This window comes from Hylaeus volcanicus, chromosome 3 (assembly GCF_026283585.1).
Source record: "Hylaeus volcanicus isolate JK05 chromosome 3, UHH_iyHylVolc1.0_haploid, whole genome shotgun sequence".
In the NCBI taxonomy this organism is placed as follows: domain Eukaryota; kingdom Metazoa; phylum Arthropoda; class Insecta; order Hymenoptera; family Colletidae; genus Hylaeus; species Hylaeus volcanicus.
In genome coordinates this window covers 10,124,702-10,132,890 of record NC_071978.1, presented here as the reverse complement: position 1 = coordinate 10,132,890, position 8,189 = coordinate 10,124,702, and the positions used below count along the sequence as shown (strand labels likewise).

General features: G+C 37.0%; 1 protein-coding gene and 1 long non-coding RNA gene across 3 annotated transcripts in view; one reads left to right on the top strand and one right to left on the bottom strand.

The window, feature by feature from the left end:
- Positions 1-1,686: 1,686 nt before the first annotated feature.
- On the bottom strand, positions 1,687-2,977 carry LOC128874447 (uncharacterized). The gene is made up of 3 exons (XR_008456643.1): positions 2,838-2,977; positions 2,125-2,256; positions 1,687-2,065 (listed from the first exon to the last, which is right to left on the bottom strand). It is a non-coding gene; the product is annotated as an uncharacterized LOC128874447 (long non-coding RNA).
- Positions 2,978-3,259: 282 nt separating this feature from the next.
- LOC128874440 (uncharacterized) overlaps positions 3,260-8,189 on the top strand; it is a 346,195-nt gene continuing 341,265 nt past the window's right edge. For both annotated transcript variants that reach the window (XM_054119240.1, XM_054119241.1), the window contains exon 1: positions 3,260-4,018. The gene's annotated coding sequence lies outside the window, so the exon portion shown is untranslated. The remainder of the gene's footprint in view (positions 4,019-8,189) is intronic.

The window sequence follows — 8,189 nt, the reverse complement described above, 5'->3', positions numbered from 1 at the left end:
TGTTATGACCGGAGCTCATCAATTTTATGCGTCATCGTTCACCTTTTGACAAAGCAACGAAAACGTTCGAGGCACGGCAAGCCTCACTTGTCACGATGACTGTCTCTATAAAGGGGTTCTGGACGCGAATGTTTCCAGTACTTCTATAACCTCTGTACACAAATGTAGAAAATGAACAACTGTTGCATCCGTGCTTTGTTCATTTTTTCCATACGCTCCGTTGAAAACTGAACACCCCTTTTCTCCGCTTTGCCTTTCATCTCCGTACCGCAGGGGGTTGGCGGCCAAGGACGGGCGGTAGCGTCGCGACGTCAGCGTTCTCGAACACGCACGCCATTTGACACTGACATTATCGACGAAACAATTGTTTCCCATTCGATTCCTCGTCATTCGAATGCGAAAGAATTTGTAGAAAGGGGAATTGAAAGACTGCTACAACCGTTGAAACGATACACAACGTCCCTTTCGACAATTTCGTCGATCGTTTGATCTCACGGGCACGCTAAGGGGAACGATTTCTATCACAGGGATTATGTATCGCTGGAAAAAGATAGCGCGTCTACAACAGCCTTTGTTCCCTCGTTTGTTTCTTAGTTATTTACTTGGTATTTTTATTCAGTAAAAGTGGCCAGTTAGGTCTTCAAAAGCCTTTTGCTCCTATGCTTGTTTCGCATATTATACTGTTGACTATTTTGTTTCATATAACATATATTGATTAGCATACTTCAAGAAATAATATTTAAGTTTATTGGTACAAATCTTTCTATCTGATGTTTAAGTCTGCTGTAAAATAATTTAATTTCTGCATATATTGAATTTAGTTAAATAATAATAGGTTTGGAGGACTTCAAATTGTACATATTTTAATATGTTTACATTTTGCAATATTGACCAAAATAAATAACAATCTTTGTTTACGTATATGAAATTAAGGATCACAGTTAATGTATGGATAAGAACAATAATATGCTATTATAAGGTACACGAACCGTTTTATTGATCTACTGAGTATATATTTCGTGATGTGCAAATAAATACGAAGAATGTACATACTATTAGGGGAATGAAGAACGCGTTTTGTGCTTTTTAGTATTACAGTGTTTGGAGAGGTTCTCTTCCTTTGGAAAACTTTTCAACGCAAATGCTAGTACGTAGGCAAACTGAAAGCGAAGGAAAATTCTCGCTGTTCTTGCAGGTTCTGAAAGATTCACAACTGTTGTATTCATTCTCTGTCTACTTTTGTACCAGTTTCATGTCAGTGCGTTCGTATTTTCGTTATATCGTGCTTTCTCCTTTTGGAAAAGTATATATTTACTTTTGCAACTTGCGTAGCATTTTTATCTGGTTCACTCTGTCAGCAGTGTTTACAATACTGTTTCTCCAACTTTTCAACATTCGTTACATTTTTTAAAGGCATTATTATTATACTTTGCGAATCGTGTAATTCCATGTAATATGTATGATGAATTATGAATTCTTTCACCTTGATGAAACTTTTGTATAATAGAGTTTCCAAGAATATGTATACATATGTTTTATTTGACGAAATTGTCTTATTCCATTAATTAATATTATGCTCTTTAGGATATGATTGAACACTTGATAAGATATATAGGTAATAAGAAGGAACTTGTAATAAGGTAACAATAAAACTTATATCGATTAACAATAACCACTTACAGTTAGACTGATTTACAATTAGATGCAGTTGATGTGACGCTAAACTTTATTCAAAACAAAAATATGTCTAATTTATTTTAACCAACAAGAACTTATCTGTCACAATCATTAAGAAAAATTATTTCCATCTCCATACTACCTTAGGTTATATTTTTATCTCTGGTTTCATTTTCGACTGAGGTTGGAAACTTAAATAAAGGGATGCTTGTTCAAGCTAACGAACAGTTTCATTTTTAACTTTATTTTGCAGATGGGATGAACTCGACGGAAGGGCTGGACATCGCGTACCAGTGATATGATTTATAAAAATATGAAGTTCAAATAAAACGTCTTAGACCATTTTTCCTCGTCTTCCGCGGAATCCTGAAGTGGCAATCGTCGTCGCCTGGGGAAGTTGAGCATAAAAACGGAACTTTTCTTAGCGCCCAGTCGCTATATGCTTACCACGCTATGAGATTCACAACTGTTGCGTTCGTCTTTGTTCGTTTTTCCAGGCTTGTTTCGCGTGCATCCTCTTTGTTGCATCTTCCGTCCTCACCGAAGGTACTGCGACCTTCGCAGCATATACTACGGTACCTAGTATATGCAAATGAAACAAGTAGAATATCAATAAACTTGTTGTAGTCATGTAACGTTTAATACAATTGCTGTAGATTTTAATACAGTATTTTTATTTTATTATTACACGAAATTAAAAGTTATTTGTAATGCTAAAAAATTAAGATAATGGTATTCTTAAGTAGAAGCATGTTGCAAGTATAATTATTTAATATATTCGCAATATGGTTTGCTAAAACTAATTAGGGGTTATTTATTTACAAGGCCAGCTTCGTGGACGTGCGTCGCACTTGGATTCAAAAGAGTTTACGAATTTACAATAACAATTAAATTTAGACGTGCATTTTCAGCTTCTGAACTAGGCTCCTTTCTTGACAGATCTTTCTGCATAAATATTGTATATTAGTCTAAGCTGACAAAATTAAACGTTATAAGTGAACAACCAGCAACACAGTTGATAAATTCCAAGAGATAAACACTGGAATTTAAAATCCTACGAATAGGCTCTCAGTAAATAAACCGTTAGCATAAATAAAGATTGTTGGCTCCCAGACGCTGCACGTAGTTGCGCGTAAAATCCACCAGTGAGCGATAGTCACCTCTCGAGTGCAAAGGGTTGAAGCTATGCATTACGCTTTACAATGATCAGAAAAGTTTAATTGCTTTTAAAAGTTACAGCTTCCGGCCGTTACTCGGTTCCAAGTGCCAGGCGGTCCACAACTGTTGCGTTCGCGTTCATTTTTCCAAGCCCATCGTATCCAACCCCGTCGTATCCTTCACCGTTGTTGGAAGACACCGTGAAGGGAAGGCACGCGTCGAGCGAACGTCGACGTCTCGACGCTGTGCGTCGCGACGGACAGGGGAGTGCGCGTCGAAGAATCGCAAGAAAAGGCGAGGGGCGGAAAGCCACGCAAACGAAACGGCACGAACGAACGTGAGCGCCCTCGACGAGCGGCGTCGGGACGTTCAGCGTCGCGGCGCGCTGTGAAAACCAAGGGACGTCGGCGTCCGAATCAGTCTGCGTCCGCCAGTCGTCGCGACGTCCTCGCACAGCAGTGACTTGCGCCGATTTCTCCGTTCAGTACGCGATCGCATAAGACGTAAACGGTTCGAGCATTTGCAGGATATCCTCTAGAGATCCAACACCCTCCAAGGATAAACAACGAGCAACCAAATTCACCGTGCCAACGATTTCACGTCGCGAGACACGAAAGACGTCCGACCGTCTTCGAGAATAAGACCTCCGCGCGCAGAGGGTTATCGGATGTCCTTTTAAAATATTCAAGCAGGAAGACGTATTTCCGGGACAGGGTGAATCGCTGCGATTGTCTGCGCTCGATCTCCCGTAAATAGAGTGCAAGGACATTGAACCAGATTATACCGTCTACGTAATTATTGGACAGTCGGAGCACCTTTGCGAGGGACGTTCCTTCGTTTCGGAATCGAGAAAATCCGCTACCATCGAGGATTCTCCAACAGCCCCCGGACGGTTTGCTTTGTTCCGCATTTCGCTCTTTTCCCTCTGTTTCGCCGTTTTTTCGCACCTGTGTGTGCCAATCGCTGACTTGGCACCGCGCTGGGAGCGAACGGTACCGGCACCGGGAAAAGAAGAGAACCGAAAAGGGGAAAAACAGAAAACTCGAGCGTGCTCGCGGACCTCTTGCCGATTTTCCTACCTTTTTCGCCCTCTTGAATCCCGAACGAGTTCTGTGCGCGTCGCTGGATGGATCGCCGGCTTTGATACTCGACTCGATATTTGTCCGGCTGCTGGCATTGTTCGGTGAGTAATTTCAAAATTAGTCATCCACCGTTCCGTACCACGCGTGACCGACGCGACGATGTTATTCATTAGGGAAAGGTTAACGATTAATCGTCGTTTAGATTTTTCGAGATGTTACGTATTTTTCTGCTCGAGTGCGCGTGCGAGATCATTTCTGGAAAAGGAATATCACGGTTTGGAAATAACCGATAATGGTAAATCATGTTATTTAGAGGCTTTCCAAAACAGGATTTAGAATTTTGTTTTTTGATGACAATGTATGCCTGTCACCTTAGTCGTGGTGAACACTTAAACGAAATTTTTCGCGTTTAATTGTTTAAAAATCCTGTAAAGTTTGTGTAAATGTGTTTTATTAAAAAGCGGAATGTTAAAGTCTCTTGTTAATATATCTGTAGTTATAAACTCATGGGTTAGGTTTACACGAAGTGTGACTCTCTTCAGGAAATAAAAATAAAAATTTACAATGAAAAAATATAAAAGTAATCATAAATAATAATATTGGAGGGTTTTGCACAAGAGATGTTAGAATTTTGTTTTTTAATAAGAAAATATTTCTGTCAGGATAGTCGCTGTGAATGTTGAATATCTCTTGACACGTTTGCGTTTACATTTCGTGTGAAAAAGGAATGAATGCCATGCCATTTGTGCTTTATTAAAACACGAAATACTAAAGTCTCCTTTGGAAAAGCCTTTAGTTATATCCTCACGTTTAAGTTACCATGTATTGTGACCTTCTTAGGAAAAACAAACATAATTAACAACATAATTAACAAACATAAAAGTAGTCTCAGACACGAATTGAAATACTCAAGTGAAAATTTCACTCGGTTTTTTGACATGTATGGTGAATGCACTTCGTTTATCTTTGTTTATCTTCGTTTTCTTTTTCCTTCATCAATGTGATTCTTAATTGTTTCGTAAACTTACAGTTTTCTACATATTTTAAATATACGCATTTTAGGAGAATTTTCAATCGTTATTTTAGGTATAACAGCACAATAGAATCATAAATTTACAGTGGTGATATACGGGACAAAAGTGACAATTGTAGGTGTTAAATTATCACGGTGATTTTGGTGATTGAGTTTTTGAAAAATTATAAGCTGTTATTATATTTTTAATTATAGTGTTAGAAACGTCACCATTAGATTAGTAATAATAATGTAACAATGACTGGTAAACCAATGGTTGAATTGTTAACTTCTTTCTTGAGAATTTAATTACAAAACAAACTAGTACTTCTGCAAAGAAAATGAAAGAATATATCATGTCTATTTGTTCGTATTATATTGTAGACGAAGCATAATACACCAAATTGTTTTGTTATTATGTAATGAAACGATTATTAAAAAGCGATTATGAATGATCTTTTTAACAGTCTAAATATATTGCACACGTTCAAAGTTAGCATTTTAATTAGGCTTGTTATTCTTCCTCAAGCAGTGGACAATATTAATAAAGGACAACGCTAGGTAATCAATAAATTTTGTAAACAGAACCAGAACAATATTATACAAAATGTCATAAAACTAGAAACATTACAGTTAAAAAATGTATCGTGTTGGTTCTGTTATCTTCCTAAAATATCTTTAAATATCTTTGACTTGAATTTATTTATCGAGTCAAGCAACTATTATAATATATGAATTTGAATATCCAAAAGTGTTTTCATAACGAGTAATATTTGTTTTCACGAGGCAGTGAAAACATTTGAACAAATTTTATAGGGACCAATACTTCAGCAAGTTCAGTTGGTTTTAGCTTATTGTAAACATTGATTCACTCACACGCGTATAAACAATAAAAGATGAAACACGGCTCGCTCAATAAAAGGTTAAAAATCTGTAAAAGATTGAAGTAACAAGCAACGAACCTCAAATCTCCCACGGATTGGGTTTCATAGAATTTTGGTCACCTCATGGAATTAATTGGCCAATTACTTTTCATTATTTCACTTCCCACGATTCTGGAGTCTAAATGCAACTTCAGCTTCTCTTCTTCCCACATTTTAATTATCCGTCCCCGTAATGGAAAACATTAAGACGCGAATACATTCGCGATTGTCCTCGGGATAGCGTCGTTCGGTTCGATTCTCTTAAATACGTCGATTCCATTTATCATTTAGCTGCATAGCGATTCCAGCACGGTTCCCGGGGACACCGCTCGGCGGCGATGCACAATTAAAATAATAGACTCTTGCTAACGACGGTCTCGTTGAAATCTTAAGAACTGCATTAACGGTTCGGTAAAAATCTGGGCTAAAGCTAGTGTGTGACGGTTTTACGGAGACAAGCGTTGCCAGGATTAATTTTCACACAGACTCGCGGCGTGCTGGTGGTTTCGAACAATTGTAATTAAATTCTTTCGACGCTAATGACCGCAAGCATTTGCGTCCCGTGCAAATGATATTTAAATTAGTACGCGGCCTGTATATTAATCGTGCCAAACAGAGCACATTTTCGTGACGATTGTGCGACTTCCGTAACGTTGTTAACTGATCTCGCAACGGCAATAAATTTTTTCGTCCAATTTCCATTCGCCTGACACCCTTGCATATATTTAGCCGAAGGGTTGCCGTTACTGATTCTTAACACGGTTTTTTCGCGCGTCCGACGAGAGAGTAAATGCACGATGATCCATTATACTGTTTTTACGCAATGCTAACTCGTTGGAATGTAAATTTATTTTTCCTTGACCCTTGGAGAGTATAAGTCTAAATTTTAAAGCTTCTAAGGAAACATTTCTAGGATTGGTATTCAATAGACAGAGAAATATTGCTTTCTTTTCAACAGATAAATTTTAATTTATAATTATCGATGTCATTCTTGTACTAATGGTGAAAAAGACGAGATTGTTGATCCATTAAGTTATAAAATTCATCTTCCTTAATCTCTGAAAAGTCTAAATATAAATAAATTCGTTCTGGAGAAACATTTTAATAATTGATATACAACTGAGTTTTATATGCATATATAGGGCTAGAATTTTTTTGTATACTCGAAATATTCAACAAAAGAGGAGTAAATAATATCGAACTTAACTTCTTCAGGGACGATTTTTTTTTGTTATTATGAAATTTTTGTTCTTTTTTTTTTGTCGACAGTAATCATAATTATGAAAAATGTCTACCTATGTGGTCAAAGGCGTGAAGAGGTTAAAAATGGATGACAACATAAAATTGTTTTGCGAATAATCCGTTAGTAGCGCGTAAATAGTATTTAAAAAAAATATTTGATCAGAATCATTAATCAACGACGTCGATTTAGGGTTACGATTTAAAGTCAACGGGAATGAAACTAATCACGAACGATCAAAGTAGACATTCGCTGGCCTCTTTATGCTAATGCGTACAAGTCGTGACAACGAGAACGATTTCATGTTCCCCGTTGTCGTGTCATTTCCATCAGTGTACCTGGCGCACGCATCACTCATGACGATTTGAAAATGATAATGACAGGCTTCTGTCACTGACGTTTATCCTCTTCGCGACTATACCGTGCTATTTCTTTTTTCACGTACTACGTCACAATTCGGATTTGAGGTTTTCCAGAATTTATTGCATCAACTAATGTAGTTTAAATGAATTATGTATATCGTTGAGATTTTCTTTGTACAAATTCTGTGGCAACAGAAGTTGAATTAATAATGATCAATGTTGTTTTTAACCAAATAGTAAAAGAGTAAATGAACAATCGGTTATTGTTCTCTTTTTACGCAATAACAACTCGTTCATTAATAAAATTAATTTCCTTAACCTTTGTAAAGTCTAAATCTGGAGAAATATTTCAACGATTGATATCCAACAAATATTCCTTTACATTTAGCAAAAGAATTTTAATTTAAAACTGTCAATGTTGCTTTTAAACAAATAGTATGAAAATGTGAATTTTGATTTTTCCCATTTATTGTATAAATCCTTTTTGTGAACGTAATGGATATTGAAACGCATGTAGACAGGCTCATTAAAAGGTAAAGGAAGGATATTGATTACCTTGTTTCTTAAACGCGTTAATTCAACGTCAGGGGCGTGAAATTTATCGTTCGAATAAGGGGAAGTCACACGAACAGAAAAAAAACTCACGTTACTGGAATAGAAAAACACAAATTACCGCGGCAGGATTGATTTGCGAACATATGTTGAGTGCACGGTTGTTAGGCACTTTTACGAGTT